Here is a 27998-nt window from a genome sequence, read left to right on the forward strand (position 1 = left end):
TTCAGACTCAACAGTGAGGTGAAAACACCTGGAAGTTGCCCAAAGAGGCCTTCTCTTCACAGAGGGTCAGACTTCCTTAGGAATCCAGCTCGTCACACAAGCCTCTGGACAGGAAAACACGCTCCCGAGAGGAACGCTCTCCTGCACCAGGCACCCTCTCCTCCGCCATTCCTTCTGCACTGGAATCTGCAGGGACCACCTCCTACACATCCAGACTTCTAAGGGCACCTTGGTCTGGAAGACCCAGCAGTTGCTGCCCCATATACGGGCAAATTCATGAGGAGAACAGAATAAGAAAATCCTAACCCAAAAGGAGAAATCTGGAGAGAAGCATCAAATATCAGGGGTTGTTTCATCTTTAGGTCTAATATTTGAGGAATTACATAACCTTATTACTTGATGTTTCACTCTAAAGTGTTATATTCAAAAGATTACTAATCAGGAATACATCCTAAAAGTGGAAATTAAATCTTTTTAAAATCTCTAATATTTTTATGAGCCATAACTTGCCCCAGCCAGGTGGCTCAGTTGGTGGAGCATCATCCCATACACTAAAATAAAATTCCATTCCTGATCAGCGCACATATCTAGGTTTCAGCTTTGATCCCTGATAGGCATGAATACAGGAAGCAACTGATCAATGTTTTTCTCTTTACCCCTCCCTTCCTCTCTCTCTCTCAAATCAATAAGTACATCCTCAGCTAAGTATTTTTTAAAATTCATATTCTGTCCAACCACTAAACTTATGGGAAGGAAATATGGCTAGTATTTATCATTTCAATAAAATGTCAGTCATATGGCAAGGATGGGGTTCCTCAAGACTAGATGAGTTTGAGATTTGTCCTGTCTCTGCACCTCACTAGCTGAATGTGCTAGGTCCAGTTCTTTAACATTCTGAGCTCATTTATTTTTTAAGAAAAGGATATTAGTAGCATTGTCTATTTTATGAAGATAAAATAACCTAAACTGTGAGGAAAATATTTGAAACTAGCCAAGTGTTATCATGTGACTTTTGCTCCAGCTCAGCTCCCCTCAGACAGGTGCTGGCAGCAGAGCCCACCCAAGGCTACAAGGCATCCATACCCAGCGGGAGCACTGCCTTGCTCCTTCTCATTACATTTCCTATCTACTCCTTTCTTTAATACTGTCAAAACTACTTAACTGGCAGGAGACTAGACTACAGAAAAGAACAGGATTTATAATTAGAGTAATTAGGGCTCACACCTGGCTCCTTAACTGGCATGTGATCTGGTAAATTATTGTCTGGTTCTGGGCCTCTGACCACCCACAAAATAGGCATTCAAGTAATAACATTTCACAAAATTTCCCTGAGGACTAACTGAGATCAAGTTTGTGAGTCAAACACTGAAATTTTAAAAACATATACAGACTTCAGCGTGTGCTACTACATAGCACCTCTAGGATGTACTACTATATCTCAAATACAGTGTCAGATTTTATCAAATAGTCATCATTCTAACCAGAAATTGGATGTTATGAACATGACCTATTAATATTCCCATCTTCCAGAACCAGTCATGCTTCTAATTTCAAATGATAGTAAAGAATCATCATAAACTCCAGCCCAAGTCCTCTGTATCTGGTCAAAGTACTTCAGAATCTCTTTCTATCTTATACCTTCCTATCTTACAGAAACTTAATTTTCTGTAGAATTATTTTTTACATCTTACCCCAAATCTGATCTAATTAAGTTTCCTAAAAGAAATGCCTCTGGCTTCCCTCCTTTTCACTGTTCCACATTTGCCATGGAAACACCTTTTCCTATCTATATGGCATGACCACCTGCAGAGTAGCTTCAGGAACAGGAAGGAGATGGAGATTGTCACTAGATCCTTTACCAGCTCCAGTGAAAAAGGGAAGAGTACTTGTTCTGTTTCGTTGTGTCTCTTTAACATCTTCTGGAACAATGATCCTAACTCTTCCCTTGGGAAATTCTGAAAAATTCTAAAAGATACCAATCTCAGGAGCCTTTCCTTGATAACATTCTTTCTAAAATTTCAGCCTATTATTCTAAGAACTAATTTTGCTTCTTAGCTCCACGGATTTTGGTTACACAGACAAATTGAACATTATGAAACCCTATCTCAGGAACTCTTAGGCAATATTTGCATTGTTCCAGTCACACATTTCATTGCCCTTATTCCAAGCTCAGGTTTATTTGTTTATTTATATAGTCTTTCCAAAACATGGGGTCTCCAACTATTGTTTCAATTCAAAAAAAACAAAACAAAAAACATGGCTCTTTGCAACGTGTTCCCATTTCATTGTTCTTGGGTATCATAATATTAAAACAGAAAACTGTGTTTATAATGTACTTATACAATTTGCCTTTTGATATTTTTCTTAATTTTCATTATAAATCTGATCACAGTCATTTAGACAAATCAGAAATGATGAAGAAATATCATGAGTAAGAAATATAACTGCATCATCTCCTAATGTTAGATAGAAACAATGTCATTTGGATGGAAAAAATAAGACAATTAACAAGTGCTTGGAAGACCCACTGCATGAGTCCTCTCTCCCAGTTAAGTGTGAAATGGAATCATCTCCCACCGCTAAGCCCTCAAAACTGTTATCAGTGGGTGTTGACTGATGGGGCATTTCAGATTTGGCCAGTTAGCAGACAGCAGAACGAGGTATACAGCATATTTACGGCAGAAGCAAAGTAAAAATGAATGAGAGTTGTACAGATATTAATACAACATCTACAAATAAAAAACAGTAAAGATCTTTAAACTATTAAAGTTTTAGAGAGTGGCTTGATTAGGGCACACTTCTGGTAAGATGAGTCTGAAATAAAACCTCTTTAGGAAATTTATGCTAGATAATATCATGATCTTTTCCTGAGCCAGCCAGAAAGGAGAATATATACTGAGAACATTCTTCATTTCTTAAAAGAACAAAAATAAGTTCCAAAAATATCATATGGAAACAAATTGAAATGAGTACAATTCAACTACACCGTCTCATAGCCCTTGTAAAATATCCTAGCTAGTATCTGTTTCCTTCAAGGGTAGTTGTGAGCAGCTGTCTACATGATAAAATGAGGCTACCTCAAAGTGGAGGGATGGCAATCCTGGGATCCACTGATGGGATTTGGCCATCCTTCAACTGCAGCTACAGAAGGCTGTGAGCGTTGTGATTTTTTTGTTGTTGTTTTGTTTTGTTTTTGTTGTTGTTGCTTTCACTGTAAAAGTCCAACTCCTAAACACAGTGTTTAGCACACAGTGGACACTGAATAATTTTTTTGTGTGGAAAGAATGAAGGAATGAAAAAAGAATGAAAGAAGGGAAAATAATCTTTAGGGCAAAATAATGAAGGAATGACTCCAGTGATTCATATGTTTCCCACATCCTCTAATTTCCTTAAATTCTTTATAAATTAATTTTGTTTTAATGTCCTGCCAAATAAAACTTTGGTTGCAACTGTAACTTTTTATCTGATTGTCTTTGCTGCTGATTAATTTTTCTAGCAAACCAAATAGCCAAAAAATTTGACCAAACCCAACTAAAGACACTTTTAAAAAAAAAAAACATAGCATTTTCCCCCCCTTCATAAGTTAGGTTATGGGCAGAGGTGTTTGTATTTTCAGTGAATTGGAAAGGATTTTCATGAGCTACCTACATGGCAGCCACAGATACATATATCATAGGTAATAAATAACCTATCTCCTTATTTGAGGGAAAAATAGCACTAAGTAAACAAAATATTTTTTTTTTCTCAAAAGGCAGAATGAAAAGCATAAAGAAAATTTCAAATATAAAACACACTGAAACTTGAAACTTTTCAATAAGAACTATTACTACCCTTGGAGAGCATAGTTCATTCTTTAATTTAATTCTTCCCTGAATGACCAAATGTAACTCCTTTTTTTTAAACTACCTGATTACTGTTCCCAAGTATAATCCTTTTCCTGTATTTAAGAAAACAGTATGTTTATTATATATTGAAAACAGAAAAGAGCCCTGGCTGGTGGCTCAGTTGGTTGCAGCATCATCCCTTGCACCAAAAGGATGTGGGCTGGATTCCTGGTCAGGGCACATACCTAGGTTGTGGGTCGATCCCTCGTTGGGGCCACCAATTGATGGCTCTCTCTTTCTCTCTCATGCATGCATGTATGCATGAACTCTTGCTCTTTCTCTCCCTTTAAAATCAATAATAATTTTTTAATGTATCCTTGAGAATTAAAAAGAAAAAACAAAATGGAATAGAAGCAAAACCCTACTGCTTTTGACTCCAGTCTGGAGCATGAATCCTGTCCTACCTCAGACCTCAAATTTTCCCACCACACTCCAAGGAAGAAGGGGTCACACACATGTAAACCCGATCCCAGCAAGTGCTTAAAGATGCCAGTCACCCCATGAAAAAACAGATCAGTGCATGAGCTCTGTGGTGCAGAGGAACCTGGGTATGTGGTGTGAACTACGTTTCTAAAAGGCCCTCTGCATGCAGGTATTAAGCATCTCACTGGATTAGTCTAACAAAAATCAATACCAGGACTGTCGCCACCTCCTGTGCTTTACATACAGCACAGAGCAGCTCACATCCCGGAACTTGGAGGTGGCACAGAAGAGATCCTTCCCCCTTCCCTTTGGTCCCTGACATTAATTTAGTCCGTTCTTTGTGACAAGATCCTCCACAACTAGAGTACTCCTGACTCTCAGGAAGCACCCGTTAGAGGGGGCGGTATGCGTACGTGCTGGCTGTGTCAGAATGATGTTATTATGCATTGAGCATACTCTGTATAATATGATCCTTGCAACAATCTTATGAATCATATTATTGTCTCTTACTTGAAAACATTGGGGTCAGGAAGTTGAACTTGGCTGGCCAGAGGGCCCTAGTTATTAGGCAGTCGGGTCAGGATTTGAACCCAGACCTTACTCAGAAGCTCAAGTTCATTCCAGTACAGTGCCTGGATTCAGACCCTGGCCTGCTGACACCGTGCTAACCCACGTTTCTGAATCTCAAACTCAAGCAGCCTGCCCACAAGGCCTGTCCCCTTCTTCTGATAAAGGGCATAGAGACCCAGCATCTGTGCTGCTAGCTCTCCTCACCACAGCCTGAAGCCCCACTCGCATGCCCAGGGCCTGACACCTTTCCCTTTACTCAGATCTAAACACCATCCTGTGGCCACAAAGAAATCCTATGCTCTGAGCCTTCCACTCCACCTTCCTGATACTTCCTTGTACGTTACTTTACATAGGGTTGAAAGTTGAAGAAACCAGGCCGTAGGCCCGTGCTCATATACCCTAATAACATCAACCTGCTGAGGAGACAACACGCGCCCTTCTACTGTGGTTGACTTCCACAGGCTGAATTCCAGATTCCTTACAACACTCAGCTGCGACCATAAAGGCCATGGTGCCATTTCCCTGCGTGAACTGCTCATGCTGCTGAGGACCCTGCCTCCAGTCACCCTAACAAGAGTTGGTACCAGGATGATCTGGGGAAGCCAGGCCTTGAATGTCATCGACAGGTCAGTGCTGCCACTTGGTTCAGGTGGCAGTGAGCAATGAAAGCTTAGAAAACGCTTTGATGAGGGCACAGAGAATTACACATAGCAAAAACCAGTGAACCCCAATCAGTTTGGCAAACTTTTTTAAAAGGCATTTCTAATGTGCAAGATATCAGACCAAATGCTAAAGGGAACACAAAATTAGAAAAAGAGATAATAAGTAGAAGCATGACATTTAGAAGCCGTCAGACTTGGATTCAAATTCCTGCTCTACCGCTTAATGGGTATAAAATCTTGGGCAACTAAATTTAATTTCTTCATTTGAAAATGGGAATAATAACTTCTACCTTTTAAAATTGTCATTATAGTTAAATGAGATTACGTAAGTGAAACATTTAGTACATTGCCTGGTACGAAGAAAATTCCATATATGGGAGCTTCTATTGTTTTTGGAGTCAGAGTCCTTGGCACCAAAGCAGCATGTCTAGCTGGGAGCGTTCAAGGCAGCAAGACCAGCCTGCGTATACCATGGGCAGAGAGAGCAATGCCAGCGCCATAGGGCTCTAGAGGACTTCAGACAATACAAGTCAGCGCCTGAACAAGTTCTCACTCAGGAGGATGAGGTCGGCACCTGGAAAGCCATGAGCACCTCACTTAACCTTTTAGTAAAGTCACCTTATCTGTGAACTGTTGGTAGGAGGGTACAGACTTCATAGGCACCAGTGGTGAGCATTAAATGTAATGAACCTAAGGCCTGAGAGAAGCAATCAATGCATTTAGCTTTTGACCCTGATGACAACAAAAAGGAAGGTAAGGAGGTTGAGGCGTGGGTATGAGATCTTGACAAAGCCCCAGTGAGCGATGAAGAGCCTCAGGCTGAGGCAGTGGTGCGTGAAGCACCCTAACTGGGACTGGCAGGTGCGTCTGGCACATGTGGCGATGAAGCATGGGACACAGCTCCAGGCATGTGTTTGCTGAGGTTCGATGAAAGCTTCTCATACTGGGTGACCAACAGCTCAGCCTAGCCCTCAACAACCTTATTATGTACAAGAAATCATTTTAAAAGCTTTACAAGCAGTGTCTCATTTAATCTTCACAGCAGCTCTCAGGCAGGTACTAGTATTATGCCCGCTTTATAGATTAATAAAGGGATTATCAGGGAAGCTATACAACTTGACAAAGCTCACAGAGTTAATACGTGGCAGAGCGGGCTTGAAACTCAGATTTACCTGAGCTGTGCTTCTTCTGAAATACGACACTGCTCCCATGGGAGTGAGTCTCCCCAGGTACAATGATAGCCAATGGAGCCTCCTCTAGAGTGGTTCTGGGTCATTTCACATATTAGGACTTCAATATTCACACCAGCTATGCAGTAATGATGACAGCACCCAAAATCCTACATGGCTTGCTGGGTTAAATCTGGAACCCAAAGGTGCAGTAGTGAGAGCACTGCTCGAGGGGAGTGAACCTTGGCTCTGCAGGCTACAGGCATCTGCAGCTGAGACCTACAAGTGTGCTTAGGATGCGCAGGAGGGGGAACTGGAATTGGGAGCACGGCCAGAGAGAAGAGCACAGGAAGAGTGCCTTAGGACATGTAAGACTGTCCTGTCACCATGGTGAAGAAGAGTAATTCAGCTGCAGGAGACTCTGAACCAGGAAAGGAAGAAAGAGAGGGTGTGCTGGTAATGTTGGAAGAACAGACTGCCCAGGAACAGCTGATGGCTGGGGAGATGTTTTTCAGATAAATCTAGAGGGAAGTGGGGGAAAACAGACCGTTCATAAGGCAAACAGAAATGACACTCTGGCTAACTCCTTCGGAGCTCCTCCCAGAATAGGCTCCTTTTAGTGACACTGTATGTTGTGCTTAAACACAGGGAAGATGGAAAAATTCTTAACTGCTTTGCCTCTCATCGGCAAGGACCAAGGGCCTAGAGCTTAGTGGCCAGTGTTAGCTCTGCTGTGTCCAACAACGTGTCGCCACCCAACAAATACCATGAGGTGCGGCCCCACTACCTGCAGGTAAAGGATGAGACTTAACACAAAAGTCCACTCCAATTAGGTTAGACTTGTCATTTTGTAAAATACATTAAGACTCATTTCTGGAAATGATCAAGCACCTGAATGTCGCGTGAGTGTCAGAGGCCATGGACGTTTCTAATTCTGCATTCTCACCTCGGCACTTGTGCAGATGTGGGTGGGCTACAAAGAGGGGGGGCTGCCCCAGGGCTACAGATCAGCCTCTGGGTGACACTGCACCAACTCTCCTCCCTGCCCCACAAAACGAGGAACAAAGCTCCCACCTCGTAACAGGTGTGCAAATTACACAAGATCATGAATGCGGGTGGTTGGTGTTCAGGCAGGTTTCAGGTGGCTGCCATTACCAGCTGTGTCTTTGTTTACTGCTCTCTCACTTCTCACCTGGACTATCTGTAGCTCCTTATCACAAGCTGCCATCCAGATCTCAGCAGACTCACCTGTTCAAAGCCAAAGGCTACCAGGTCTGACCTTTGCTCAATAGTCTCCAGCAACAGTTGCAAGCTATACCCCACAGTGCTCAGCCTGGATACGTGGGACCCAATAGTGGGACCTCCATACTTGTCATCTTTCTCTTCCCTTCCTTACCTGAACTCCAGCACACTGAATAACACTGCAGTTTCTGGCATGTGCCAATTCTCATCATGCTCTCACTACTTTCTGCCCAAATCTCCCTCCTCCAACCAGGAGGAGAGAATCTCAGTCGGACCATTTGCATGAACTGGATCCTCTCTGCTTCTCAGCTAGAATTATCTCTTACTACCCCCAAGTCATACAGTCCTTTATCAATTCCTCTAAAGGCATTATGGCCTTCAATTTGTACTATAAATCCTATCTACACACCTGTGGGAAATCTGTGTGTGTACAGATGGAAACAAATGGAGAGCTTTCTGTACTTATATATTCATATACAGCTATTTATTCCATTTGAAAATACATTTTTTGAGTCCTACCGTGTGCCTGACATAGAATGGAATGAAAAGGAAGGGAAAGGAAAGACTTGTCATTTAATCATCTAGTTAATTATAGATCAGTCACACTGAGGTCAAAAAGGTGACAAATGGCAGAGAAAAAATTGCAACCAATCTCCCTAATTGGTGCATGCAAGCATTCTTTAAGTATAGCACTAGCATGACATTACAAACAATAGGCAATCAAGCAAAGCAGCTTATAAAGAAAATACAGCATGGCCCCAGGTTGCTCTGGAGCTCTTGGTCACTTCAGCCAGGACACAAGGCCGTGTGCCCACGGGCCAGTTCAAAGGGTGCAGAGACAGAACAGAGTGCACTACACAGCACTGCATGGCATGTTAATAAGAATGTTTGTCTTTTTAAAATCAGCTGAAAATTGGCCCATTCCATCTTTCTTCCCTTCCTGGTCATTTTGTTAACTTTATTATGTCTCCTAGAATACACAAATTCCTAACCAATGCCAAGAATCCCACAGCCCTTCTCCCTTCCTGCTTTCATGAGAATGATGCAGAAGTGCAGCCATTTGGGTGGCTATCTTGCTTACAGAGCCTGTGCCTCCATGTGCATGTGCATGCGTGTGTCTGCTGCTTCCAGACCTTTGCATCTCATCCTTAGATAAATAAAACCCAACTCCTTTGGCACCCGTTCCATCAGGCTCAGTCTCCTCACAGACTCCTTTCTTGCAGGCATTGTTAGGCTCTGGGCCACCTATTCCTCCTCCCCCCGCCTCCCACCCCATGTCTGTGTCACCACCTCTGGAGTTCCAGGCCTCTCCTCTAATGCACTCCTTCTTCTCCCTTCCTCAGTCACACAATGCCACAGTCATACTTGAAACCTCCTTCATAACAATAGCTGTATTTTTGCTATGGTCTCCGTTTCTAGCATCTCAGGTCCCAGCTATCACCATTTATCTTTCCTCCTCTTCCCAAATGCATCGCAAGCCCCTTTCCCTGGGACTGCCAGGCTGATGGCCTTCCCATCCCATCAGTGTCTCTCACCTCTATCCCTCCTTGCTAGGTTACTGCATTCTCTCTCCTCAAAGCTCTCCTGTCTGTTCCATTCTACTCTCTATTGATGACCAGTGAACACCCAGGACCCTACAGCTGCCTTCTGTCCTGACACCGCCAATGAACCCTTCCCCTGCAGAGGAACCCAATGGGCCACTCCTCGGCTTGTGTGCTGGGTTCCTTTCTCTCCCTCACTCTGCAGCCTTCCCATCTTCATACTCAGAGGCTCTGTTATTTCCCTTCTTTAAGACAAAAAGCAATGCAAACAAACCTCCCTGGAGTCTGTATCTGTCTCCAACTGTGTCCCTATTACCTGCCATTTAACCAACAGAGCTCCTACAGAAGGCAATTCATGCTCCTGACCCGCCTCCTCTTTCTCCTCTTCTCATGCCAGGCAGCTTGACCCCTACAGTCACCCAGTGGTCAAGGCTGGTAATGACCTGGGCGTGACCTAATCAGGGTGGTTCTTGGTGTTCTCTATTCCACCACCTGCAGCAGTCAGAAGTTGGTCTTCCTCCATCCCCACGTTGCCTGACAAGGTCTTTTGGTGAAAACTTCTGCACTTCATAATCCCCGACTGGAGAGTCTTACAGCTCAGTTATCTCCTTTATGAGCTCACTACCATCTGTGCCTCAATAATTACAAACATGCATCTAGAACCCATGTCTCCCTGAAATACAAACTGGGCTGCATATTCAGTTTCTCCGTTCAATACAGAGGGCATCTGGACTTCACCTGTCCTGACTTCCCTTCCCTCTCCAGCTGAGCAAGTGGCCCTCCATTCTGCTCAGGCAAACGTTCTGAAGTCATCCTTGAAGCCTCTTTTTTTTCTCATAGTCCCTGACCATGCAATCAGCAAATCCTACTGGCTCTTCATCCCACTGGCTCCCAACTGCATCTTCCATCTCCACCATGACCACCCTCGTCTGAATTAGTATCATCTCTTGCTTATGTTACTGCAACAGCCTCCATACTCACTTCCTTTCCCACACTCACTTCTCTTCCCCACCTGCAACTAGAGTAATTCTCTTAAAGTGCCAACCCAGTTAGATCACCTCTGTCCAGAAGCTTCTAGTACCTTTCCATCACACTCACAATTGAAGCTAAACCCTCACTCTTGTCACATACACAACCTACTGGTCTGCTCCCACTACGGCCCATTTACTCTTTCTTGAACCTGCAGCCATGGCCCCACCTTGAGGCCTTTGCCACACCCCTCTCTGTGCCTGGCCCACTCCTGCCCACAAGAAGCTCATCCTCTTACGGCTCTCTAAGCTCGGCCCAGAGTCACCTGCAGCTGGACCCTGACAAACTCCCGTGCCTCCCCTGACCCAACTCTCAGTTTTCCTCTGTGCTGCTTCAGTTTTCTTCATAGATTTATCCTCATCTAATATCATATATATTTACTTGTTTATTGTCTGTCCTACCAAACATTCACACATTAAGATGAACTTTCTGTAACAGCAATGATATTGTTTTATTTTATACTCTGTTCTTGGAGTTAATGTGATCATTAATTTTTTTCAAGCAAAAAAAGGAATTATGTAAAATGAAATGATAATACTTAGTCATTGAGGGAAAAACTAAATATTAAATGAAAGGACACAAACAGTGAGAAGATGGATGTCACGTAAGGATTAAAATACATGCACAGATGGAAACTGATCAATAAAGTGTTTGGAACAACAGAAGATATGGTAAGTTGACTGCCATATAGACCCTCCTGTTCCTATTATATTCCTATAAAATATGGGGCTACATTACTATGTAGATATTTACATGTACCCTGCCAGAAGACTCAAGTTTTCATTTGGAAAAGTTTCCATTCCCCTAAAAGTGACCTCCTAAGGCGCAGTCCCTCTCCTGGCACATCAGACCCAGAACCAGTTTTTAGAGGGGAGCTGCCCAGAGTGTCTGCTGGTCCGTGACCTGCCCCGGGAGAAAGCGAGGGCACATTCAGGCTCAGTGCTCTGAGGAGCTGCAGCAGAGGCAGCACCAAACCCTCCACTCCACTGTGCTGCAAGTTTGAAAGATTAAGGAGCGAATTGGGTTTTAACAAGAAAAAAACACAGGAAAAAAGACCACCTCTGTGACTATCGGGAGGTGCGGGAGTTATAGAAAAGTGCTGCTTTTTCATCCATCCTCGAGATTATTTCTTGGTGAAAGTTGGTATTCGTGTTCTTTTTTGTTATTTCAGTCCTTTTGCCTCTAAATTAAAATAAAAATTTTAGAGACCTCTTGGAATACTAAGTAATCATGAAATGAGTATAGAGAAATGACTCTACACATGTCATATATTTGCATGAAAGAAAATGGGAGGCAGGGAGGAAAACATATTGTACATTCAAAGTGCTCAAATTTCATAATTTAATTAAAAGCAAACTGAATTTTCTTCCAAAAAATTTAGGAGAATCAGAGCAGGGAGTATTTTAACCACTATTAATGTGTGAAAACCATTAACTTTTACTTTCAGCAATTCTAAATTGTGAGTGTTTATGTTCTAGGAGATTTAGGCTTGATGTAATTTCTGAGACTAATGGGAGTAGTCTAAGAAAGGTCTAGTGTGATAAAAGTATGTATTTAAAATACACAGTAAACATTAACACTGGCTATAAAATTGCAGTATAGGATGTCGTTAATAGTGTCACTTTGCATATATATATATATATATATATATATATATATATATATATTAAAGTCTCCTTACAACCATAGTCCAACAGAACTCCAAAAGCATACCACAGTGACATAGGGAAAAATATATATTTTATGTCTGAACACCTTGGACTGACAAATCATTGAAACTTATCTCTCTAAGGATGTATGCAATGGACACTATTTCCATTTTGCATTTTTCCTTTTTTATCTCTTCTTTATGACCATCTCTTCCCTCCATATCAGACGCCCAGCCTATTTAATCCTTCGAGAAAACCCTTCCAGCTCTGCCCATCTAATGAACACCCCTTCCCGGGAGCTCTTCCAGCACTGGCTCCTGGCACCAAGCATTCACAGTTCTGTCTGCCTTTATCTCATCTTAATGAACTTCCCAGATGCTTGGTCTTTGCTCATCTCCTTATCCCTCCTTAGGTGGCAGCAATCTCTCCAATACAGTTGCTCATAAACCATGTGGAAACCACTGTAGTCATCTTTCACCAATTGAAATGATGACTGGATTCCCACAAGTTGTACATGGAATCCAAAATTTGAGGGAAGGAAAAAACAGATCTCACATAGAGAAAATATGACAAGAGTTGAGAAAATAATGGGTATTCAGTGTTCTATATACTTCCATATTTCTAAAACCTTTATTTTGTTTGTCAGGAAAACTGGATTCTTTAGAAAATACATTTGTCCAAATTCCCAATACTGATTTCTTTCTTAGAACAGCTATGAATTAGGATTTAAATAATGTGAAAAAGAGAACACTGTAGGATTAGTTATAAAATTATAAAGTTACTAACTCTCAAATATTATATAAGGGTAGAATATAAATGGCTATTCAACAAGTGTGTGTATATAAAAGTGCAATTATTTACCCTTTGCAATAGAAAAAGAAATAAAAGCAATTAAATACCCAAAATACAGTCAGTGTTGTGGCTAATCTGTCTAATCTATTAAGCTATACTGTTCTGAAGAAAAAAAGTAAAATATATTCCTAGTAGTAAGTTATGAAAGTCTACTTTATAGCATTTCTTTAAATACCTTTAGAAATATATTCAATGTTACAAGTCACAAGAAATCAGTAATTATTAAATCAATTCTGTTTTTTATTTTAAAATAGAAAATGTAACTATTAATTCCAAAATGCCTTTCATATGCCAAATTGAAAGATATTTCTACAATCAATTGCTAATATAAGAAATTCCAAGTGGAGAATAAATGCAAAATTCCACCTGTATAAGTTAATGAGAGTGACCGTATGCCAGGCTCTGCTACTCCTGAGGTACTCCTGGTGGTTCACATGACAACGTATGCCATCTCCACAAGGACCCTGTGGAGTCCTGGCTTATCATCCACATTTACAGATCAGGAAACTGAGGCACAGAGAGACCTTTATCCCAGTTTTCAGAGATAAGCGGTTGAATTATTCTAATAAGTCTGGGACTAGAGGTGTCTCTTCAGTTACTATGTTATGCAACTTCCCATTCATTAAGACATTCTAATGTGAAAAACTTCAAACAAATATAAAAGTGGACAGAAGAGTATAGCAAATCCCATTTACCCATCAATTAATTATATTTGGCCAATGTAATTTCAGCCATACTATCATTTAACAATTACTTCTACATTATTTTGAAGGTAAGTCCAGAAATCATATCATTTTATTTAGAAATCTTTCAGTATGCAGCTCTACATAAGAACTTTGTTTTCAGAGAGCCATGACACTATTTACATACCTTAAAAATCAGCAATAATTCCTTAATGTCATGTAGAACATACTTTAAATAGGTTAAATAGGTTAATACTTTATATTTTAACTAGAGGCCCAATGCATGAAATTCATGCACTGGTAGGGTCCCTAGCAGCTGCCAATCGGGTACTCCCTCCCTTCCCCTGGCCCTGGTCAAATTCCCGGAAGAATTCCAAGGGAACAATTTGTATACTACCTTTTTATTATATAGGATGTATGAGGTCCAACCTTCAGTCAGATGAAATGTTTTTTCTGACTGTATTTTAATAGCTGAGTTTCATGTAAAAGAAAATACTTAAGGATGGTGAGGGAAATTTAAGGGACAAAGTGCCACCTTGAGGTAGAGAGCCAGGTCATTCAGAAGGAATACATACGCCATCTTATAGACCTTACTGATGCCAGAGGATATCTCTCCCATTCTCATTCTAATCTCATCACCTATCCTGCTGGCTTGCTCTTGTCACAGTTGACTCCTTACACTGCCTTGGGAGGCTAGGGGCTGTGCCCACCACTCAGGGAGGTACATAGTTCCCTGGAGGCCAACTCTGAGTTGCCTATCCCTCAATCCCGGAATCACTGTGATTTAGGCATCAGCTGAAGGAGACAGCTCTGGATCAGTTCAGCTGTCATCTCTGACCCCAGCCACTTAAAAATGATTGTTAAGATAAAGGAAGCCATCTTCAGAGTGCACCTTTGTTTTCAGGCCTCTCAGTCATTTAATATTTCTTCATATCTTGACAGTCCCCACTAAGGGTTTCTGGTCTGGGCACAGATGACAAATTCCCTTTGTTCTATAGCTGAAATGTTATAGGGCTAAAAGTATTTACTTTTCCTATATTTCAGGACTATTCCTGAATGGGACTGCAGTCTAGAGTGCAGAGGAAAATAATTTCTCTTCCATATCAAAACTCACATATTATTGTCATGATTGAGCATTGAACACAGAAGCAGCAGAAGAAGAGACAGAAAAGGAGAGGTGGAAGGAGAGGGTGGAGGGCGGGAGGGAAGGAAGGGCAGGGCAGGGAGGGAGGGAGGCAATAAGCCTCTTCCTCAGACTTCCACTGGCCCCTTGTCCGTGGCCAGGCTGCTTTTCCCGCCCAGTTAATTGCACCTCCAAGTTTATTAGCTGGTTAGTTTTGAGCTGAGTAAAAGCCTTCATTGTATGTCCCTCTGGCTGATCTTTGTTTGTGAGGGTTTATTTATATCCTCAAATTGGCAGACACTGGACTCTAGGCGCTGATTTTTTTTTTCACTCACTTCTAATCAGGGAATATAAACTGTGAAGATTAAGTAGGCATCTATTGTTTACTGGATGTACTTACAATGTTTAAAGAAGCAGAGACCAGCATGTAGCAAAAAGTCAAGAATGCAAATTAAGAGTCAATGAAACAAAAGCTTTGCTGTGGTACATTTTATGAAATTTGAAATAGATAAGATACAAGAAGTACTAAAAATAAATATCAAGAAAGGGGGAAATAAAGAAATAAGAAATTAATAAATTAATAAGTACTAAAGATAAATATCAAGAAAGGGGGAAATAAAAATAAGAAATTAATAAGTACTAAAGATAAATATCAAGAAAGGGGGAAATAAAGAAATAATCGTTCACAAAATTTAAAAAGACAATATTAATGAACTAAACACATGTGAACTAAAAGAGAAGGCACTCTTAGAGAAGTGAAGCATGTAACATTTATGCTCATGTGAAGTTCACAATGTTTATGGATTGTGTTTTTGTTGTTTCTATATTTTTGCATATCAAAGTTGCCCTGTTAATAAATATTTACCTCTAAAATAGCCAAATGTTCCAGAAACTACTTGCAGTTCAGAGTTTGGAGTAGGAAAGTCTTTTGTGCCATCCCACCCGCCCCCCAGAGCATACCAGAGGTGGGCAGCTAAGAATTAGGTGACTTCAACTCTGTCTCTGCCTCTTCAGTTTGACCTGTGTACAGAAGGGCAGCAATGAAACAACTAAGAAAGATCACTAAGAGCACAGATGTGTCATTAAAGACCAAGACCAAGACCAGCCACACCCTTCCAATTACTAAGTATGGATGTGAAAATCTGACAGCGAAGAAAGCTGTTGGAAAAATATTGATTCCTTTGCAATGTTGTTGGAGGAAAGCTTTATGGACATCCTGGACCACCACAAGGACAAACAGGTGCATCCTAGAGCAAATTCGTCCTGAAACAACTCTGGAGGCAAAAAGGATAAACTGAAGCTGTCCTACTTCAGGCAAATCATGAGAAGGCAGAGTTATTTAGAAAAAATATTAGCGTTGGAAAAATAGAAGGCAACAAGAAAAAGAGGGAGAGCAAATATAACATGGATGAAGGGTGAACACCTCCAAATCCTGGGCCATGTCCAATCCACCTGCATATCAATATTGTCTAGCTTAAACAGTAGGTACTTCATATGCTGAATTAATATCTAGTGTAAGGTTTGGAACTGAAATCTTGGTGCTTTATAATATATATTGAAATAAAATTTTAATCTTTTAAGCCTCATACTATGAGATTACTTTTTCTTAAATTCCTTTTTGAGGGTCAGTAAGGACTGAAAAAGATAATGAGTACGAACTCACACAAAGTGACCTTGACTCAAAGTAAACATAATGCATGCTAAATGTTATTAAAAATTTGCCTATGAATAAATCTTTAGAAAAGAGGAATTTTACAACAGAATAACAGGTTTCAAAAAATGTCACTTTGCCTCTCTACACTTTGAGTTTATCACAGGCTCCATCTGATGGACAAAGGAGATGCCAGGATGCAGGGGGTATACACAAAGGCTCCTTCGGTACTACCCACCAATAAGTTTTTAGAGTTTTTATGAGGCCCCAATTAAATAATCTGAGTGGAAGTGTCTGAAATTCACAAGGAGCCATATAAATATCAGAAATAAAAAAAGAAGTTGAAAACACTGTGCAGAAATGTAACTTGGGAGTAAGGCCCCCAGCTTGACTTGGTTTTCTGAAACATTTAGATTACATATAATGTTCTCATTAGTGTAAAGATATAAGATTAAGTCAAAGCTTATGTATCAGCTTAATGTTCATATTTAATAAACTGAACAATAAAGTAAAACTGAAAGCATGTAAATATCAAACACAAGAAATATGGGTAGGAAAGTACCCTTTCTCAAGTGGCCTAATTCAACATCAGGCATCCAGCATTCTGAGTTCTACTTGTTTCAGGTAAGCTTTATGATCCTAATGTAAGTGCAAGGCCCCATCTGCATGAACATACCGCATTCTGTGTCTCCTCAAATGTTAACGTGGATCAGATATGTCCAGGCGGCATCTGCACACACCTCAGCCACGGCCTCCAAGGGAGCTTCCCTGCAAGAGAGAGAAAACGTGGTTAGTGGGCCTGAGAACATTCCTCTGACTTCATGGAAACGGACAGTTTCCTGGCGTGGGAGCTCTTCTCCTTAAGCCAGGGAAGGCTGTGTATTAGGGCTCTGCACTCACTGCACTTCAGCTGAGGAACAGTCTGGAGCTACACATCCTGTCGTCTCCTCAGAGCTGTAGTGCTTTTGAAATAAGTCTGTTCTTTAATAAAATTACAGAGCAAGGTCAAGTGTGTGAAACTTGAGTAAGTCCCTAGGACCCTGGCATACAAAGACCACCAACAAAGGGAGATGAGTCAGAGTGAGCTCAAATGCCCAGGACACTGCCTGCTTGTCAGGTTGTAATCACTGATGTGAATAGAAGGTTCTGGACTACAGGCGAGCACTCCAGAATGAAACATGGCTGTGCCTGCAGAGTCAAATATGGGTCTCAAATCAGACTGCCTACCTAAGGCCATGTCAGTACTAAGAAAGAAAGATGGAAAGAGGAAGAAAGACGTTTCTGATATTTTCTGTTTTCTAGGTTTACAGGGGAAGCTGGGGTAACTGAAGAAAAGAATTCCTTTGGAATACAAGTTCAACTTTTTCTAACCACCAACCATATTCATTCTAATTTTAGCAATTCTGTGGGAAGAAAAATGAAACATGAAATTCTATGCCTTCCACTTTGCATATATTCCTTACTTCTACCTGGAATGCCCTCTCTCTCTAGGTCTTCACAGCCTGCCCAGAGTCACACTTCCTACTGTGTGTGATGATAGTGAGAAAAGCAAGAATCTTCCTATTAAGAACAACAGCACAAACAATAACTACCATTACTGAATGTCTAACTGAGAAGCCAGACTCTATTAGATACTGAGGGCCCATGACCTCACTTAATCCTCAAAGACAGGAAATATAAATGTTGTATCAGCTCAAGATGTGAGGTAGCTCGCTGAGATGCAGCTAGAACAAGGTTGACAGTACTCAGACCAGTTCTTTCTGATTCCTTCTATGTCTCTATTTTTCTCAGACCCTCCAGGGATTCCTCATTATTTTTGAAGAAAATACCTAACATTTGTGGACGTGCTCTGGTTCACACACAGAAATAGACTTTTTGTAGATAGAGTCGATGACTCTTCCAGGACAATATAATCATTATTAAAATGTGGAGACCATCTTAGATCATTCAAAATCTAATCAAATATGTGTACACTTTTAAAAGAAGTAATGGAGATATCAACTTTCTGATGATTTCTAATAAATGGGGGAAATAAAACAAAGAACTGATTAGAAGATACTTCTGAGAATTTCAGGCCTTAGGAATCTTACTTATAACAGAAAATAACAGTAAATCTAGTTTCTACTTGGGTTAGAGTTATCTTGCCTATTATAAGTCAGAATAAAGGTTTTAATGGTTTTAAGTGACCCAAATGGTTGCCTGCACATGGTGACACAGACACAGCAAACAAAGTGGTTCAGTGCTTGGTGCAGACAACTACACAAGACACCTACAGCCTTGCTTCTTCTCCCTCCTCTGAATGATTATCTGCAAAATGGAGAGAGGAATGCATAGATAGTGAGGGCAGGGATGGAAGGGCTAATCAGAAGAACAGACTTGGTATCAAAAACAACTCTGCTGAGATCTATTGTCCACTCACTGAAAAAGAAGTTTATGGCAAACAAATAGAATTAATGCTCATGTAATCAAGTAGAAAAGTTAGTTGTGCATGTAGATTTGTATGCATGTATATATAATTGGGTACACACTATTTCTTCTAAAATTGCCATTCCTTTCATTTTCATCCTGGTTGTAATGCAAAGTACTAGGTTTACAACCTGTACAGATGCTCAAAAGTAAGTGATTTAAAGAAACATTAAACTAGCAGGGGCCAGTCCCAATTTTTAAATTTTATTTTAAAACTAGAGGTCTGGTATACAAAATTAATGCACAGGTAGGGTCCCTAGGCCTGGCCAGCAATCAGGGCCAATCAGGGCCTTCCAGTTGCCAGCTGGGGCCTTCCTTTGCTCTGTGCCACCCCCTGGTGGTCAGTGCACATCATAGTGGGCGATCAAATTCCTGGTCTCCCAGTGGAACTCCCAATTGGGGTAGGGGCTGAACTCCCAATTGGGGTAGGGGCCGATCAAGGGCCGGGTTGGCTGGGGGGAAGGGGCCATGGGAGGTTGGCCGGGTGGCACCACCCCCCATTGAGCCAGTTGGCTGACCCCAGTGTATGTCATAGCGATCAGTCATTCCAGTTGTTTCAGTCGTTCTGGTCACTTGGCTTTTATATATATATATATATATATATATATATATATATATATATATATATATATATATATTTAGATTCTAGTTACCTTACAATTATTTCATATGGTCTTTTAAATCAATAAAATCATAGTTATTTATCCATCAATTTTACCACTTTTAAACAGAGGAAAAATGATGAACTTTCCATGGAAATAATGATATCAATGAAACTAAAATTTTATAAACCAGCATCAACTTTGGAAATTAACACACTGGAGACTTAAGCAGAGTGATAGCAGAACTCAAGAGTTGGCTTCCAGAACTCTCTAAAATATTTACTTGCCCTCTTCTATAGCTGTCTCAAAACCAAAATTAGATTTCTCATTTTAAAACAGATAGCTTCTTAAATCAAAATTAGTGAATAATAAAACTTATTTTCCCTAAGATAATTAAAAAACTTCTTACCCTTTGATATAAGCTCTAGGCTTATTCTTTTGTTTTTATGGGGGTGTCTATGGCTCTTGACTAGAAAAGTAAGATGAGATTCCTTATTCCCTGAGGGTTCCCACGGGGATACTTGTCTGGGCAAACAGAATCCTTCACTGACAGGAGTGAGGCTGAACATCAAAAAGGATGGCCATTTGGTTCCTCAACACTAAAGAGACCCTGGTAGATGACACTGCCTGCTTAATGAGGGCATATTCTGTCTTATGCTGATAGATTGGTTGGATTTTTCTTGCATATTAACCTAAAAGTCTATTTCTTTATATCTCCTATTTATATACATATTTTTTAGGCTTATACTATTTCAAGTATTATCATTGTATAGTTAGTTGCTCATAGTCTTAATTCTAAAAAAATGCACTATTTGCTTTTTTTCAGGCTAGACTAGTTTAATTTAGTGAGCTAATTTCCATATGTAATTTATGAAAAAGTTGGAATAAGAGAGGTAAGTACAAAATATCTTCAAATACAAAATACAAAAAAAATCTTCAAATACAAAGTATCTTCAAATCTGAAAATCCTCTGCAAATGGAGTATGCAGATGACTGACATTTTAAAGCATTGGATATCTGAAAAATTATGTGACTTTCTTAGCATTGTCTGAGATGAAAAATGAGATTTATATGTAGATCCAATTAATTGCCTACAGAGTCAGCAATTCCCAAGCCCCAAGCTCACCTGTGTCATGTCATAAACACAGCCTCACTCTAAACCCAGTGCCAATAGGATCCCAGGAGGTAGGTCCCAGGAGGTGGAGGAAAGAAGGAATGGAAAGGAAATTTGCTCCCTGGGGAAGATCTCCCCAAGTCAGGTTTAGGATCTCCAGTGGGAGCCTGGGTATTTTTGTTCTGACAAAGCCTTGGCAACACATCATCACAATCACTCATGAGAATCATGATAAAATCCACCCAATTGCAAATTACAGTACAAGCAAAAAGGCTTCTCTACTCACTCTGGAATCCCTTTCTTGGGCTCATTTCCTCAATAGTAAAAGAAGAACTTTTGAAAACTTGTCATCTAATCATGTTCTCTACCTCCAAGTGCCCCCAGATCACATCCAACCCTGGACTGAACAAATGTTCATGTGCCCAGGAGGCAAGCTGGGGCAGGATTGAGCTGGGCAGGTCTGGAGCCCTGGCTTCTACTTTATCTGCTTTCATTTTTTTTAAAAAAAAGAGTTGCTATGAGCAGGCTGGAAGAGGTCAATAAGGGGAAAAGGGAGAGTTATGTAATACTTTCAACAATAAAGACTAAAAAGAAAAGTTGCTATGCTCTGACAGAGAGAGGAAAACAGGGTAGTTCTCAACCCTGGATGCATATTAGAATTCCTGGGGAGCTTTTAAAACACATTGAGGTCCACCTTCAGATACTGGGATTTAATTGTCCAGAAGTAAAACCCAGGAAGGCATCGGTATTTCTTCTTTTGTAAATTAAATTTATTGGGATAACATTGGTGGAAGACATATAAATTTCAGGTGTACAACTTTATATAAATCAAAATCTGTATACTCTATTGTGTGCTCATCACCCAAAGTCTAGTCTCATTCCATCACCATATATTTGACCCCTTTTTACCTTCTTTAAAAACTCCCAGGTGATCCTAACATGCAGCAAGGCTTAGAACCACTGACTCAAAAAAAAAAAAAAAAAAAAAAAAAAGCTCAAAATCTAGCTAAAGAACGAGATTTGAGTCGATATTCTGCCACTTCCTAGCAGTAATGAACTTTACAATTCAACTAGTTCCTCCATTAGTGAAATAAAAATAAGATTACACTACCATAGTCACCTTATAGGGCTAAGATAAAAATCAATATGGAAATATAAGATAAAACCTGATTTAAAAAAAATACAGCTCTACATAAATTCAGTTTCTACTTAAGCAAAACTCTGAGAAGTAAAACTCAAAACTATCGACAAGGCACAGAAGCAACACAAGAAATGAGAACGATCAAAAACAAGAGAAAAGGGTCATGTTCTTGGGTTTTCGCACAAAGCTGAGGTGGTTTTCCTGACTATGAAACCAGTGGTTTCTGATTGGAGCTGACACCCTTGTAAGATGACAGTGTCCTGGACCGAGGGTTCCCATATTGGCGCTCAAATCCGAAGAGCCCTGAACCCGAGACGTGGAGGATTTAACGCGGTGGCCACGCACCCACCCAGCGAAGGGGTGACAGGCGATCTAGGGCCAGAGGCAGCCCTGAGCCCAGGGCACACCCCAGCGTGTCTACGCCGGGTCTCCTCGCTGAGGAGGCGGAGCAGGACCAGGCTGCTCGGCGCTGAGGGAACAGGAGGGAACAGGAAGGGAGGTGCGTTCAGTCGGAGGCGGGCGGCCCACTCCCTGAGGCCCACACCTGGACTCCGCGGGGACAGGGTCCCCTGGGCCAGGATTCCACACGCGGGTTTGGGGGGACCCTGCCTCTGTCACCGGTGTCTTCCACTTCCCAGTGTTTCTGTGAGCAGTCTCCCAGCCTTTCCCGGGGAACCTCCTGAACCCTGAAAACGGGCGCTGCTGAGAGAGCCGAGGGGGCGGGGGAGGCCTGACACCGCAGGACCCTGCGGGAGGAGCCCTGGTCGTCCTGCCCTCAAGGACCCAGGGGTGCGTCTCCCTCAGGTGTGTGTCCCTCCTCAGTGTCCGCCTCCCCGTGTGTGCTTCCGGATTGTGTCCCCCCTCAGGTGTGTGTCCCCCCTCAGGTGTCCGCCTCCCCGTGTGTGCCCCCGGATTGTGTCCCCCTTAAGGTGTGTGTCCCCCCCTCAGGTGTGTGTCCCTCCTCAGTGTCCGCCTCCCCGTGCGTGCCCCCGGATTGTGTCCCCCCTAAGGTGTCCGGTGTGTGTCCCTCCCCTCGGGTGTATCCCCCTCAGGTGTGTGTCCCTCCCCTCGGGTGGGGCCCCGCAGAGCGCGCAGGACGGCAGGGAAGCTGCCCGTTCCTGCTCCTCCGGCTGGGACACCCCTTCCCGGAGACCAAGGGGGCCGCCGGCGGGCGTGGGCCCGGCCTCAGGGACACCAAGCCGCAGGGGCGCCGGCCTTCGCCCGCAGCTACAGGAAGGCGCGGGGAGGACGGTACCTGGCGGGTCCGCCCTCGAAGGCCTGGTCTCCGCAACCGCAACCGGAAGGCGGGCGGCAGCGGCCGGAAGGAGGAGGCCCGAGGGTGCGAAGTCGAAGACCCGCCCTCAGGCCCCAGGCGGCCCAGGCCCCCCGGGCGTCGTCTAGCCGCCACCGACAGCAGAGACACAGCCCGGCGCCCGCGGAGGGCCCGCCTCCTCCCGGGCCCATCAGTACGGGAGCCGGGGACACGGACAGGCGGGCCTCGGCCTCCTCAGCGTGGCCAGCCTCCCACTTCGAGTCCCTCCCGTCCTCCTGAGGCGCCGCCTGCACTTCCGGTGCATGGCACCTACTTCCTGTGGCCTGAGCCCTGAGCAGGAAGCCACGGGCCGGATGTGGACGAAGCTCTCCAGCAGCGTTCTCAACCTGTGGGTCGCAAGAACCACTCGCAGGGCCGCCTAAGACCATCGGAAAACACTTACATGACGATTCCTAACGTTAGCAAAACTACAGTCATGAAGTAGCAACGAAAATAATTTGGCGTTGGAAAAGGTGAGAACCACTGTTCGGTCTTTGGAGTAGATACATACGAAACCCAGAAAAGAGACACTGTAGACGGGGGAGGAGTCAGGCCCAGAGCTCTGAAGCCTGAGGATGAGTCAGATGAGAAGGTAAGTCGGTGGAAGGAATTTGAATCACGACACAGTGGACACCAGGACGATGGCAGTCCATGTTGAACACGAATATATCCTGAGAACAGTTTTACCTGTTGTGTATCATCCACTTGGTAAATTATGTGTAGAATAAGAACACAAACATCAGATAGTTCCTTCTGCTGTCCAGTCACTGCATCCAGCTTACCCAGAACATGGACGCCTTGCATTATGGGGGAGGGAAAGTCAGCCAAATGTGGATGTTGCCAGAGAGAAGGAGCAGGAGAGAGAGACAGAGACAAAAACAAACTTTCTGTCCTCAATATCACTTTATTTGAAAAGCATGACAACCCAAATATATTAGAATCAAGGAATCCAAGAGGAGTGTTACATTTTAAAAACTATGATAAATGTAGAACATTTTATTCTGTGTTTCTAGAAGGTGCTTATAAGCACTGTCTTTTCCCCATGGAGTATAACCAAGCCAGAATCAGTCAAAAGGAACCTTGAGTGATTAAGAAACTTTGATATAAAAATCACCTGAAATGAAAGTAAGAGACCTGTCACTGCTCCCAAAACAAAAGCTATTTGAGAGACAAGAGGAAACAGTGGCTTTTAAAGCAAATGAAAGAAAAAGTTATTCAGCAGAAGAGACTAATCCTATCTAATAAAGAGGGGATATGCTAATTGACCATCATTCAGTCACAAAGATGGCTGCACCCACAGCTGAGGCCAAGTTCCCGTAAGAAGCCTTAACGAGCCATCAGCAGGGACCTGAGGCTATGCCCTCCCCAGCCCCTATGAGGCTTGACAGGGGACCTCAGGCCACATCCCCCAACTACAGAGCTTGACAGGGGACCTTAGGCCATGCCCCCCACCCAGCGGGGATTGACAGGGGAGTACCTCAAGACGTGCTCCCACCCTGGTCTGGGTTGGGGGACCTCAGGCCACACCCCAGTACTGGCGCCAGGCCGGGGGACCTGAGGCTATACCCTCTGCCTGCCAAGGCTTGACAAGGGTGGGACTGGCCGGGTCTGGAAATAGCCCACTGGGGAGGAGGAGGCAGACAGGTTTGGGTCTCACTCTATTTTGAGGTGCATGTTCGTGGGCAGGGACTTTGGGTCCTGTGGTGAGCCCGACTCTGACAGGAGGAATGATTTCGTATACATTTTACTAATTTTCTTTCATCTCTGACACTTCTGTTATAGAGAAAGGGTAAATATCAATATTAAATTATTTTCTCTCATTAATCCCCTTTTAATGTGCACGATGAATATCATGTCCCGAGTCACTAGTTCTGCAATAAAGAGTGCTTATCCTGGCTCTACTGGTTTGGCTCAGTGGACTGAAGCAGCGGTCACCTGTGAGGTCCAAATGGTTGGTGACTGCTAGACTGAAGGGTCCTGGGTTCAATTCCAGTCAAAGGCACATGCCTGGGTTTCAGGCTCCATCCCCAGGAGGGGGCGTGCAGGAGGCAGCCAATCAGTGATTCTCATCATTGATGTTTCTGTCTCTCTTTTCCTCTTTGAAATGAATAAAAGTATATTTTAAAAGAATCTTGCTTTGTTTAGTAAACTGACTATTCCCATCTAGGTGATTTTTTTTAAAAAAAAAAAAAAAAAGAGAAAGGACATGATTCATGACACATTTCCATTTCAAGTGTTGTCCCCCTTTGTTTAAGAAATGGAAGATTTTTTTTATTAATATTGGATGCTTTTTTTGATGGAACGTGATTTTTTTTGTCAGTATTTCAGAATTGATCCAGAAATTTCATTTTTTTTTCTAGATATGCTGTCTAACATCACCAGGAGAAAAGGACAGGGAGATGGGCGTGAAAAAGAGGCTTGAGGACCCGACAATGTCAAGGTAAGGAGATCAGCAGGGACACAAGCACAGAGGCAAACGCTGCTGTGCAAGGCATGTGCTATCTCTGCTGGGCTCACGGCTCGGCTTGGTGTTTTGGGCTGTGGAAGGAAGCCCATGGCTGGCCTCAGGAACAAGCTTATCTCTCAGGGGCAGGTCATTAAGGAGGACAATGTTTCATTAGTAGTGTCATGCCTAACCCAGTGTGTGCTGGGGTTTCTAACCCCACCGGAGGCTCCCCCAAGCTCAACCGACAGCCTGCCGCAAAGGAAAACAACTGCCCTTGCTTATGTGGGGGCAGCCAGCATCGGGGGAGCCAGGACCCCTGCTCAGCCTTGCCCCCACCAATATGGAGGACCCTTTAGGGCCAGTTGGAACCATGAGCAATGTGGACACTTTCAGGGCAGACCAGGAATAATGCAAACCCTCCGCTTCCCTGCATGTCCAGCGAGGCACAGTGTGCACAGCCATATCCAAGGCACAATACTTTTGCAGGTTTTCTCTGTGTCTCTGCTTCCACAGGCATCTAGGGGAAGTACAACAAAAGCCCTGGTGTCCTAGAAACGTCTCCTGAGTCACTTTTCCTGCTGGGCTCAAAGTAGAAGCATCTTGACATTTGCATTTGGACGCCCTAACTATAGGGTGACATGACTGGGGCACCTTGTTTGGGGCAAACATTGAACAGCATAGGGCACCTAGACGTCAGGCGTAAACCTGGCCTGTCCCAGACACACCACAGCGTGTGGTCGCCTGGCATCGGGCTTTGGACAGGAACCCACCAGTCCATTATCAATGAAAAAGGCTCCCACCAAGTGCATGCTTTTCCGCAGATGGGCCCTGACATTCCTGTTAATTTCCCCCCAGAGACGGGTTTTAAAATTCATAGCATTCAGGCACTTTCACATCTCCGCTCTCCCCTCCCACCACGCCAGCAGCCACAGGCCCCACTCAGTGTGCATAAAGGCATTAGCTCCAGGGAGGGTTTCAGAATTTTTTGAGAAAAACAAATGCATCCTTTCATACAGAATGAAACATTGTCCTCCTCCTCCTCCCTATTACCATATGAGCACTTTCCCAGCAAGGAAAGGAGCCAGAAAAACACAAGTCATCTAAGGTAAAAAAATAAATAAATAAAATAAGCCCTAAATTTGAGTAAAACAGAGCTATTCTGAGAAATCATGACCAGAACCAGTGTCATAGAGCTTTTCACCTATTTTTCTTCCAAAAGTTTTAATTTCACGTCTTACATTTAAGTCTAATTCATTTTGAGATGATTTCATATATAATAGAAGGTTCTAATTTCATTCTTTTGCATATGAATATCCAATTTTCCCAACACTGCTTATTGAAAAAACTGTCTTTTCCCCATGGAGTATGCTTGTCATCCTTGTCAGAAATCAATTGATAGTATATGCCTGAATTTTTCCTGGACTCTGTTCTGTGCCACTGCTCTAGATATCAGGCTATGCCAGTACTATACTGTTTTGATCCCTATAGCTTCGGAATATATTTTTAAACCAGGAAGTGTGATGTTCTTTCTCAAGATCGCTCTGGCTCTCTAGGGTATTTTCTGGTTCCATGTGAATTTTAGGATTGTGTGTTCTATTATTGTGAAAGATGCCATTGGGATTTTGATAGAGATTACATTGAATCTTCAGGTCGCTTTGTGTGGTGTGAACATTTTAACAATATTAAACAACAAAAGCAAAAATGGACAAATGGGGCTACATCAAACTAAAAACTTTTACACATCAAAGGAAACATAATGCAAAGGCAACCTGTGGAATGGGAGAAAATATTTGGAAGCGCATATCTTATCTGGCTTTAATATTTAAAATATATGAGGAATTCCTACAACTCAAGAGCAAAAATAAAAACACACACAAATAACAATTAAAAACTTGACAAAGTACTTGAATAGACATTTCTCCAAAGAAGACTAATAAATGGCTGACAGGTATGTGAAAAGATGTCCAAACAGCACTAATCATCAGAGAAATGCAAATTAAAACCACAATGAGATACCACCTCACACTTATCAGAATGACTATCATCAATAAGCCCACAAACAAGTATTGGTGAGAAAAGAGAACTATAGTACACTGTTGATGTGATTATAAATTTGTGTTGTTGCTGTGGACGATGGTATAGTGCAGGTGTCGGCAACCTACGGCTCCAGAGCCGCATGCGGCTCTTTTGAAGCTTTACCGCGGCTCCAACAACTTGCAAGCCTGTGTGAAAATGAAGGTAACGTCTTACAGCCCTGATGTGCTGACACTGTGCACTGAGATTCAGGAGCAAAAATCCCATTAACTAGGTAAATTAAATATTTTAATTAGCTATTAATTTGCAAAAATATATTTTACATTGTTAAGTGAAAAAGTCCATTTTTTCTTCAGATTGACAACTAACTGCACGATCCGGTGTATAGCATTAAAGTAAGAAACA

The 27998-nt window shown here is 42.4% G+C and overlaps 1 protein-coding gene across 13 annotated transcripts in view; it reads right to left on the reverse strand.

Annotated features, from left to right (window-relative positions):
- MYT1L (myelin transcription factor 1 like) overlaps positions 1–27998 on the reverse strand; it is a 268531-nt gene that overhangs the window by 211365 nt on the left and 29168 nt on the right. For all 13 annotated transcript variants that reach the window (XR_014796441.1, XM_084900059.1, XM_084900067.1 and 10 more), the window contains exon 2: positions 17155–17246. The gene's annotated coding sequence lies outside the window, so the exon portion shown is untranslated. The remainder of the gene's footprint in view (positions 1–17154; positions 17247–27998) is intronic.

This window comes from Pipistrellus hanaki (genome assembly GCF_964339955.1).
Source record: "Pipistrellus hanaki genome assembly, chromosome: 12".
Taxonomy (NCBI): domain Eukaryota; kingdom Metazoa; phylum Chordata; class Mammalia; order Chiroptera; family Vespertilionidae; genus Pipistrellus; species Pipistrellus hanaki.